This window comes from Cervus canadensis, chromosome 29 (genome assembly GCF_019320065.1).
Source record: "Cervus canadensis isolate Bull #8, Minnesota chromosome 29, ASM1932006v1, whole genome shotgun sequence".
NCBI classification, from domain to species: Eukaryota; Metazoa; Chordata; class Mammalia; order Artiodactyla; family Cervidae; genus Cervus; species Cervus canadensis.
In genome coordinates, this window is record NC_057414.1 from 33,721,375 (window position 1) to 33,733,589 (window position 12,215).

Here is a 12,215-nt window from a genome sequence, read left to right on the forward strand (position 1 = left end):
CACTAATTACGTATGAAGAACAGCAAAAATAAAGAGAGAAAATTTTCAACTGAGAGAATGTTTCTCAGGACTACAGGGAGTAGAAAAAAATCACATTTTCTCCAAATACTACTTTGCATAGGAAAAATCATTTAATTGGGAAAGATTGATAGAAGAGGAGCCACAAAAACTGTATGCAATATTGTTTCCTGGGTGGTAGCCCATATGGATTTTCAGTCAATTATAAAAATATTTATTAAGTTACCACTCTGTGTTGGGTTATCGCTCAGTCATCCAAGCTGTCTTAAGTGATGAAGATGGAACAGAAAGATAAACACATGAAGGTGATTTTTGAAAGAAAGATAGCCAATAAACTTGGTAGGAACCAGAGACATGCAAATGAAAACCACAGATAGTATTTTTCATATTTTAAGTTAATTCCCCATACTGGGGAGGAAGCAGTGAAATGGGAAATCTAATCATTGGCTAAAAGGCATCTAAAGAGTTCAAACTTGGCAGGTCACTTGGTAATATCTACCAAGGGCCCTAAAAATGCCCATGACTTTTTACATTAAGGTATAACTGACATACAACTTTACATTATTTTCAGGTACATGACATGGTGATTTGATGTTTGCATAAACTGGAAAATGATGACCATCTAGTTAACATACAAAAATATGGAACATTTCACAAATGTGAGTGTTATCTTGCACAAGGGCCAGGCCAATCTCTGTATTGGTTCAATGTGATAGATGTGCTGCCAAAGTGGGCCTAGTGTCCATAACTTCTGACCACTACATCTTCTAGTTCTGGAAAATTTTTCCTGTACCAATTTGACCCCATTTATAAAAGAAAAAAATAGCAAATAAAAAGATTCATTAAGGGAATGGAGAATACCTAAAATAAAGTCTGCAAGGAAATGGTTAAATAACTCATGCTTCACCCATAGTATGAACTACTGCTGTGCCTTCAAAAATTATTTTATGAAGATTGTTTAATATGAAAGTGTTCACGGAGCACTTTAAACAGGTTGCAAAATGGTATGTATAATTTCAATTATTAACCATATTAGGAAGTTTTTACATACAACTATACATACACCCATACACAAGGCTAGAAGAAATACCCTAAAGTATAAAAAGTTTTTCCACATGATGGTATTATGAATATTTTTATCATCTTAATAATTTTCTGTCTTTCTAAAAAAAAAGTTCAGCAGGAGAGAGCAATTCACATTTTTCCCCAGGCCTCCTATAACCTGTATTCAATGGGTCTGTCCAACACTGTCTTTCACAAAACTTAACATTAAACTGGTCAAACTCACTTTCTCACTGTCCCCAAATGATGCTCTGCTTTCCAAATCAGCCTTCGTTCAAATTCCATTTCACATGTGTGCTCAAGACAACAAAATTAGCTGAATAGCATTAATACTTGAACTTTAATGAACAAAGTCTCTACTTGGAATCACATAGAAGCAGGAATACCTACCCCATAAAAAGTCGTTACCATCCCCCACAAAAAAAAAAAAAAAAAAATCTTTTTCTTGCTTCTCTTAAATAAAGCATTTCAAAAGGAGATCCAATCCACAGCCCCACCCTTCAGAGCATATGTGCCTTCCCCAAAGAAGCCACAGGCCCCGGCCATGCCAGTTCCCCTCCTCATGCCCACACAACTTTTCTCACCTTCCTCTAATGTCCTCTTCTCAATATTCATCTGACCTCTTCATCTATGTCCTCTCTCTTCTCGACATCACATCTTGTCTCTGACTAGTCTCCAGGATGACTAAGGCAGAACTAGGAGGGGGTGAGCCTCCATTCCCACATCTGCAAAGAAGGTAAAATAATAAACCCTGTCCTACAAAATTTTAAGATACAGGTTCAAATATTTTAAAACTATAAAGCATTTTACCTGTCGTGACTATCATCCCACCTTTTTTTTTCTCATTCATACAATAAGCATTACTGTTATACAAACAGTACTCTGCCAGCACCCTGGAAGTTAGACTGAATTATTTCCTCTGTATGCCTGCCTGAGCTGAATCCATCATTAATTAGATTTTTACCTCCAAAATATATCTTAAGTGACCCACGCACAGTTCTTTGTGTCCATTACCACCAATGTAACCCAAGCATCGGTGCTCTCTCGCCTAGACTACTGAATTGATCCCTGGCGTACCTTCCCATCCACTCTTACCCTCTCTACCCTATTACCCATACTGGAGCTAACCTTCTCTTGATCAGAAGTAATCAACTCCAAGAGTCAGAATGTCCAGTGGTTTCTTTAACAGACACGATCGGTCCAATTATTTGGGCAGCGTACACACTGTGAAGCTCACACATAATGGCATAAGAGTACGGATGAGGAACTAGAACCCGTGAAAGGAATACTTGCTTGCCAGAAAACTCTGCAGCTCTGTGGTGGGAAGAGAGACATCTACGGAGAACTCCTCTGACACACACGTGTGCACTTCCTCCTTGAATGCATGACGTACAGGAGATGCCTATCAAAATGATTCACTGAATACACTGAAACTGACCAATCGCTTACTCAACTTAACAAAAGATATCTGAACACATTTAAATTGCTTTCCCCATGGATGACTGCACTCGTGACGTTCATAAACCAAGCAGACACTCTGTTTGAACTAAGAACCTCAATGACTTCTTACTGCATTTAGAATCAAATCTTACCATTGACCTCCAAGCCAACGCATGACATGGTCCCCTTCTTTCTCTCCAGTCAATCTCTCCGTGACTTACTACATTTTGTCCATCGTGTCTGACTCTCTTGCCATCCCATGGAATACAGTCTGCCAGTCTCCCCTATCCATGGGAATTTCCAGGCAAGGATACTGGAGTGGGTTGCCATTTCCTTCTCTGACTTATTATGTTTGCTAACTTGTTATTTCTTTACTGTTTCAGCTCTTTCCCGTGTTTGTGTGGTGCTGATCCCCCTGCCCTATTCTCCACCCGAATAATTCCCACAAGGGTTCAACCCTGTTGAAGCACATATATCAGACTGATGCTAGGACATGGCAGGAATGTACCTGCCAAGGAGGCTCCTGAGACAACGCTCCTCTAAGGGTAGGAAGCATCCAGCTACTAAAAGGAGCTCAACTGTCAGCACTATTCATTGAAATAAAAAAGTGATTCTAGACCAGCATGGGCCTATCACTATTATTTGTTTCATTACAGTCTCACTAACAGAGACCTCTGATTTAAAGATTGTTGTGTAAAATCAGGAATAGCTTTTTTCTCTTCTGAGAAATTGGTTCACTACATAAGCAAAAATGAGTTGAATCCCTTCTCATTTAGTTAGTTGCTTGTTCAATGCTCACTTCCTCCTCCTTCTTTGATGATTGAACTTTGATTTTATTTGGGGTGTTGCTGCATGAAGCTAAATGCTTGCTTCTGCATCTTCCCTGAAAGCTCATAGTGTCTGGGTGGCTAATGATACATATGCAGGATGTTCTTGTGGAAAAATTATGCTTTCTTGGGGAAAGGAATGAATGTACCTGACAAAGTCTTTCCCCCTTTCCCATACTTTCCTCCCTTAAATGTGGACATGATGTCTGGATCTCCAGCAGCCATCTGCTCACCGTGAAATAACAAACACAAAGCAAAGGTCAAGAGATTCACAGAGATGCTGGCCTGACGTCACAAGCTCCTGAACAACTCTATCATGTATTTATTTCCAATTCTCCATGACCCTTCCCCATTTATTCAGAGAATCAAACATGTTCATAGAGTCTAAATAGCTGCTGTGTTTTTGTCTTCAGAAACGACTGCTGTGTATGTAACCCCATGCTTCAGTAAAGCTAGAAAGCCCTCGAAGTTCTGAATCCTCATGGTGGTTTGTGGGGAAGCAAAGGGGACTATGTCTTTTCTTACTTGTCTCAAATTCAGTGTAAAATGACAATTGAGACAGTTTCCTGAAACTTTCATTTCCAAATTGGCAACGATTACAATTGGCAGTGTTCAACTAAGACCAACTTACTGAATTCTGGAAGTGGAGACATGGACAGAGCCCATAAGTGAAAGAAGTCTTAGTCCACACCCCTCACTCCATGATGGATCAAGGGACTGCCTATAACCAGTAGTGATATCAATGTCCCAAATAACACAAACAATAGGATATCCATAACTGATACTTATTAAACTCTTTATTCTGAAAGGAGAGGACATGTTTTATTTTTCAAGCATCCATGGAACTGTCATATGGATTGGTTTCTGAGTCCTGGTTAGTAAGAGGGCTTTGGATAAATGTTGATTCTCCAATTTTACTAAAACTCTAGAGATGCTCTGTCCAACATGGTAGGCACTAGACACTGGCAGCTATTTAAATTTAAGTGAGTGAAAATTACATAAAACTTTAATTAGAGTTCTTTAGACTTGCTTGCCACCTGTGGCTACAGATATAGAACTTTTCCATCATTGCAGAAAGTTCCACTGAACAACGATGCTCTAGAGACTGAGACACAGGCTGCATGGCTTGGATGTTCTTCAGCAAGTAGCATATACAACTGGTTTGATTACCACCAGAATGTAAGCTCTGCAGGGGAAGATATTTTTGTCAGAATTATGCACTGCTCTATCTCTAATGCCTACATGATCATCTCCACACATCTGGTGGTCAATAAATAATTGGTTCTCAATTCAGTTAGGAATAGCACGAAGTATGTCTTATTCTCAAAATTGCTTGCACTTTTCTTGGCCTTGAAGACTCAATCTGGCTAGAGCACTCATCTCATTTTCTTTCCAATCTACTTCTATTTAAATTTTTGTCCAGTCTAATTATTTCCATAATCTGGTTAAAATGGAAAGACTCACTCTTTCCCTCCTATTGTCAGGAAAACCCCAGTTCTTCCCCACTGTGTTTCTCTCCTATGTGTCTCCTTGGCTGTGCACACAGAACCCTTCACTCCAGATGCTTCTGGTCAGAGGATGTCACTGCTGCTGCTTCTGCTAAGTCGCTTCAGTCGTGTCCGACTCTGTGCGACCCCATAGACGGCAGCCCACCAGGCTCCCCCGTCCCTGGGATTCTCCAGGCAAGAACACTGGAGTGGGTTGCCATTTCCTTCTCCAAAGCATGAAAGTGAAAAGTGAAAGTGAAGTCACTCAGTTGTGTCCGACTCTTAGCGACCCAATGGACTGCAGCCTACCAGGCTCCTCCATCCATGGGATTTTCCAGGCAAGAGTACTGGAGTGGGGTGCCATTGCCTTCTCCAGGTCAGAGGATGGGTAGAGGCTTATCCCCACCACAAGCAAATCTCTGTGACACCAGCTGGGTGTCCCATGGTTTAACTCAGTTCTGATACTATCTACCTGGAGGCTGCATTGGGTCCCACAGATTAAGGACTCAGCCCCACAAGACCACCCCCCTACACACATATACACACACACTCTCTTTCTCTCTCTCGTCTCTTTTCAGATGCCAGTCACAAACCCAGGTTGTCACCTGTGCTTCTGTTCAGATTGCTACAGAACACAGGTCCCAAGGACCCCTCCTTGAGTGTGACTAGTTTGCTAGAGTGGCTCACAGAACCCGGGGAAACACGTTTACCAGTTCATTAAGGGGTATGATACAGGATCCAGATAGGCAACCAGATGAAGAGATGCTCAGGGTGGGGTCTGGGAGGGTCCCAACACAGGAGGTGTGTCCCTGTGGGGTTGGGGTGTGTCAGTCTCCCACTGTGGACGAGTTCACCCCTGGGAAGCTCCTCAACCCGCACTTTGGGGATTTGATGAAGGCTTCATTGCCCCATTTGCAGCCCCTCTCCCCTCTCTGGAAGACGAGGGTTTGGGCTGAACATTTCAAGCTTCTAATGATGGTTTGGTCTTCCTGATACTGCTGGGTTGAAAACAGGAAGCATAAATGAGCAGCTGTTAGGAAAAACCAGAGTGGGACTTCCCTGGCAGTCCAGTGTTTAAGACTCCACGCTCCAAGGCAGGAGGCATGAGTTTGATCCCTGGAAAACTCATGGAAAACTGAGATCCTGTGTGGTGAGTGGTGTGGCCAAAAAAAAAGAAAGAAAAGCCAGAGTGGCATTGAAGTCAAAGTGTTCATCGCCCAGTCGTGTCTGACTCTTTACAACCCCATGGACTGTAGCCCCTCAGGCTCCTCTGTCCATGGAATTCTCCAGGCAACCCCCCTCCAGGAACCCACCTAGAGTCACCTCATTAGAACAAAAGATGCTTCCCATACTTTTATTGCTTAAGAAATTACAAGGGTTTTCAGGAGTTCTGTGCTGGGAATCAGGGGCAGAATCCAATAGAGGTATTTTCTGTTATCTCACCTTCATCCATTTATTAAAATCTCAATTTCATTCAGGAAAATATACTGTCCAATTCAAATGCTACTTTTAGAGTCCCATGCATCTTTTCTCTCCAGTATTCACATAGGACATTCACTCTCGCCTCCTCTCTCTCTCTTTCTCTTTCTTTCTTCTATTGCTGGTTCTCCTGTCCTCATCTGACCCCCAGAGTGCAAACTTCAGGAAGCCCTTCTCTCAACTGTCTTGTTCAGGTGAAGAGGCAGAAGCAGGGGAAGAAAGAAGAGATTCTGACTTACAGTGGGCAGAGGCGTCTCCAATTGTGGTCATAGCTGTCAAGGTGATCTTATTGTATGAGGTTGTATCATTCTCTTGGGGCCTCACTGAGGCCCCCTTCATCTTAGAAGAGGTTCTTTAGCCTCTGCCAGAAAAACAACCACTGTTGCCAGGGGGCTTCCCTTGTGGCTCAGATGATAAAGAATCTGCCGGCAAAGCAGGAGACCTGGGTTTGATTCCTAGGTTAGGAAGATCCCCTGGAGAAGGGAATGGCAACCCACTCCAGTACACTTGCCTGGAGAATTCCATGGACAGAGGAGCCTGAGGGGCTACAGTCCATGGGGTTGTAAAGAGTCAGACACGACTGGGCGATGAACACTTTGACTTCAATGCCACTCTGGCTTTTCTTTCTTTTTTTTTGGCCACACCACTCACCACACAGGATCTCAGTTTTCCATGAGTTTTCCAGGGATCAAACTCATGCCTCCTGCCTTGGAGCGTGGAGTCTTAAACACTGGACTGCCAGGGAAGTCCCACTCTGGTTTTTCCTAACAGCTGCTCATTTATGCTTCCTGTTTTCAATATTGGTATTTCTTTTAAAATACTTCTTATACTTATTTTAAATTGTTTGTTCCACTCCACTAATTATCCTTCTAGAATAAGCACCATATTGTGCATCTTCCTTTTTAATCCTTAAGTGACTCAAATGGTTGCTTGTTCTTGTGAGACCATATCCGTTTGACAGCGTCAGTTTCTTTGGATGCTCAGAACAAGATAGTGAGCTTGGATATATAATTTGGCATTGTTGACATATATGTGATATTTAAAACCATGGAAATGGATGAGATCACCCAGGGAGAAAGGATGGAGAGTGAGCCAAGAGGATTATGATAGAGCTGAAAGGAATTCTAATATTTAAAGGCTAGAGAAAAGAAGAGGAATCAGCAAAAAATCCTGAGAACCTGGGGTAAGAGGAACACAGGCAGGCCATGGTGTCAAGAAGTCAAGAGTGTTTCTGAAAGGCGGGCGTGGGCTTTGGTGTCAAATTCTTGTCAGATCTGTTTTAAGTGAAGTGAGAAGTGAAAAGCCTGCCTTTGCAAACAAAAAGCAACAATTTCACTCAACACTTTGGACTTCATGAAGTCTGTGGAGATTTTCTTGTTACCGTTTTTCTGTATGGCAAGCACAAAGACAGACGTGAAATAGCAAAAATCTCTGCTTTCCACCGCAGAGTAAATTCACACCCACAGCCACCTCAATCACCACCTACCTCAAGAGGGACTGCCAGGCAGTGCATGGAAGAAGCTGACATCTGCCATGGGCTTCTATACACAAAAGAGGAGAAGAGCTTTGGCCCAGAGGTTAGTCAAGATATGGGTGCCTCTTGACATGCTAACCCTCAGAAGCAGGGAGATTACCTACTCCCCAGAGATGAGTTAGATTCTCAGTTAACATCTTACAAGCAGTCAGAGAGAATGTGAGAACTGGATGAAACAAACAGTCCCAAGGTTTCCAGACTGTGTCCTGCCAGGTTTAGGGGGGTACTCGACATCTTGATCCAATGATAGATAGATAGATAGATTAGATGGATAGATAATAGATAGGGAGATAGGAAAATATATAGATAGGTCACATACAGAAAGAAAAAGATAAGATAGAAAGATAGATAGATAGATAAAGAAATGTATATAGTTAACAAAATAGTGTGTACATGCAAGTATAGTTTATGTCAGTTTTTAATGCACTGGAGACAAACAATTGCATTAACTTGTGGGATGACTATAGGTGAATTTTGGACAGACCTCAGTTGAAAGCATAGCCACCATCTTGAAACTGTAAGACAAGCTGCTTAAAAACATACAGATCATTTGAACTACCTATCTTTGTGTTTCAGAGACTTGTTGATAGAGAATAGGTCAATGGGACAGAAATGCAAATATCATGCATAAATGCTGATTTCTAGTAATTAAAATAGCATGACTGTTATAATTGAACTTTGTGTTGTTTAACATAGAAAATGGTATCTAATAACAAAATATCATGTTTGTGTGTTTTTTTCTTTTCTTCTGGGGTCCTTTCCTTAGTTTCCTCTTTTTTTTTTTACATTTTTTACTGAAATGTAACAAACACACAGAAAAGACCATGAATCTTAAGCTTCATGAAAGTTCATAAAGAAAACACATTTATGTAATATTAGCAGTAGCCCCCCTGGCCAGATGCCCTCTTATACCTGCTCTTCATCACTCTCTTTCTCCTCCCTAAAGATAAGTTCTACTCTGACACCATAAATTCATACTGCCTATTTTTAAACTTTATATAAATGAAATAATACAAAACAGATCCTTTCAGGACTAGATTCTTTTGATAACATTGTACTTATAAGAATTACATATTTTACTATGTACAACAGTAATTCATTCTCATAGACATTTAGAATTTTATTATATGAATGTACCAAATTTATCTGTTTTACTTTCAATGGACACTGAAAGTTTTGTCTGTTTTTTAATTATTACAAAGGACAATTATGATTATTCATTACACATGTTTTGTTATGAAAGAACTTGGTGTTTATAGGATGTACGTACTTAACATAAGTGACTCTGTGGACTGTGTTAGTCGCTCAGTCTGTCTGACTCTTTGCGACCCCATGAACTTGAGCCTGCCAGGCTTAGCTCTCCATGGAATTCTCCAGGCAAGAATACTGGGATGGATTGCCATTCCCTTCTCCAGAGGAACTTCCCAACCCTGGAATCGAACCCTGGGCTCCTGCCTCGCAGGCAGATTCTTTCCCATTTGAGCTACAGGGAAGTCTACTTAACATGAGTAGATAAAGACAAATCATTTTTCAAAGTGATTGTATGACTATCCAAAGCCATCTATAGATTTGATGCAATCCTTACCCAAATCACAAAGGCATTTTTCACAGAAATAAAAGAAACAATCCTAAAATTCATATGGAACCACAAAAGACTCTGACTAGCCAAAGTAACATCTAAAAAAAGAACAAAACTAGAGGTTTTATACTTCTTTATTTCAAAGTTTATTATAAAATTATAATAATAAATAAAAGCAACGTGTTATTGTCATTGAAAACAGACACAGTAACCAATGAAACAGACTTAAAGCCTAGAAATAAACACATACATATACAGTCAACTAACCAAAAAGTCAAGAATACTCAATGGAGAAAGGACAGTCTCTTCAGTGATTGGTGCTAGAAAAAACTGGATATTCATAGGCAAAAGAATGAAATTGGATCTCTCTCTTACAACCACCATAAAAATTAACCTGAAAAGGATTAAAGACTAAATGTAAGACCTGAAATCATAAAACTCTTGGAAGAAAACATTAGCCTTTGACACTGGTCTTCACAAAAATGTTTTTGGCTGTGACGCCACAACCACAGACAACAAAAGCAAAAATAAATAAGTGGGACTGCAACAAGCTAAAAGACTTCTGCAGAGCAGAAGAAGCAACCAACAAAGTTAATGGGCAACCTACAGAATGGGAGAATATATCAGCAAGCCATATATCTCTGATAAAGTGTTATTAACCAAAATATATAAAGAATTCATGCAATTCACTAATAATAATAATATGATTTTTAAAATGGGCAGAAAACCTGAATAGATATTTTTTCAAATAAGACATACCCACAGCCAACAGGTACCTGAAAAGATGCTTAACATCACTAAACATCAGGGAAATGCAAATCAAAATCACAGTAAGGTATCATCTCGCACCTGCCAGTACAGCTATTATCAGAAAAGGAGAGATAATAAATGTTCCTGAGGATGTAGAGAAATGAGAACCCTTGAGCACTGTTGGTGGGAAAGTAAACTGGTGCAGAGTTGAGTTCAGTCATCAAGTCATGTCCGACTCTTTGCAACCCCATGGACTGCAGCACACCAGGCCTCCCTGTCCCTCACCTTCTCCCAGAATTTGCCCAAGTTCATGTCTATTGAATAGGTACAGCCACTATGGAAAATTGGTGCAGCCACTATGGAAAACAGTAGGGAGGTTCCTCAAAAAATTAAAATATAATGATTTTTACTATATAATATTGAAGAGCTCTCTGCACCCCCTCCATGCTAGTCACAACATTATTCACAATAGCCAAATTATGGAAACAACCTAAGTTGTTCTATGGGTATCTATATTTCAAACAATCACTAAGTAAATTATAACATTCTAAGGCAGAATTTTCAGAGTCTGCCATTACATGTGGGAGAATTAGGGACCTGTGACAAGATGTTAAAAAGGTCTTTCCTTGTGGCTAAAGGCTCAAAGCCTAGGGTAAAAGTAATAGAGGCCCATACATTCTGAACAGGTACTACACGGCTATAGCACAACCTACTAAAAAGTGGCCAAACTGGCCTCATGACCATTACTTTCAAAAGCCTATATAACAATGCTAGAGATTCATTGAAGGAAACATTCTTTGGAGGAAACTCACAGGAGTAAAGAATGTTACCTCATTTCCCTTTTCTCTCTATAGCTAAAAAATTATTGATCCAGCAATTAATGAGTACTCACCATGTATTAAAACTGCACTAAGTCCTATAAAAGATTTATCTCATTTAATTATCACAGTATTCCTAGGAGGTAAACACTTGTACCTGCCTGGCCCTGAGAGTGAGCACCTCTGTAAATTTCACGCCCTGGGTGCCTTTCTGCTTCACCCTGGTCCTGCCCTCACTAGAGAGAAATAAATACTAAAATAAAAACAAAATCCCACACTCCCCAATCTCTCAGACTGCGTCCAACTTGGGTTTTAACCATTGGATCCACTTGAGTGGTCCGAAAAGGTGGGAGTGAACAGAGGCTCTTTTCCTTTGCTGTTTATGCCAGCAGGTGACGTCCTGAACATCTGAGAATCAAGACACAGTAGTGACAGCCTGGCTTGGCATCCCAGTGCCCAGGCCCCAGTTCCACGGGTGTCAAGAGACATTTGTGACAAAGACAGTGGCTTCCTGATCCCTGGATTGCAGCTCTTGTGATGTGCTCTTGAGCACAACGATTTCAACCCTTGACTCCATTTTGCAGCAATTCCAATTATTTTGAAGCACCTAATTTTGCATATTAAGTCCCTTTCTGCTTAAGAGATCCAGAGTGGTTTGTGCTTCATGCACTGAACCCTGAAAGCAACAATGGATACAGAATAACACTGGTATTTGATTTCATTTTTTTGCTTTGCCTTAATAGACACATCAAACGCATTACCTAGATAGAGCCAAGCTTTTCCCATCTGGAACTCACTCTGTTACCATGAGCCAAAACAGCCATGGAAAGCAGGGTCAGCTGGTACTCCCATCCAGGCACCAAGAGCTGGCATGTTCTTAGCTCTGCATTAAAGGCAACTCTGGGGAAAGACACCATTCTATTGAGCTAAGTCAGATCACCCTGAAAGCTATTCACTCTGCCCTTATGGCCAGAGCCATACACACTTTCCCAAATTACTGATATTCAAGTTTCCTTTGTTAAAAAAGAAAGAAAAGAAAGAAAATTAATAAACAGAAGCCTCAATTAAATAGAGCTGGAAGATCAGAACAAGGCGCTCTCATGCCCTTAGAGAATAGTAGAGCCCAAGAGGAAGACGCAAGACTCTTATTTCCTGGCAAGGATTCAGCCAATGAAAAACTGTGGACTCCTGGTTCACTCCAGCCTTCCCAGCTTCCTTGTC

General features: G+C 40.7%; 1 pseudogene; it reads right to left on the minus strand.

Annotated features, from left to right (window-relative positions):
• Window positions 1–653: 653 nt before the first annotated feature.
• LOC122431564 lies at window positions 654–753 on the minus strand (annotated as a pseudogene).
• Between the last annotated feature and the right edge of the window lie 11,462 nt (window positions 754–12,215).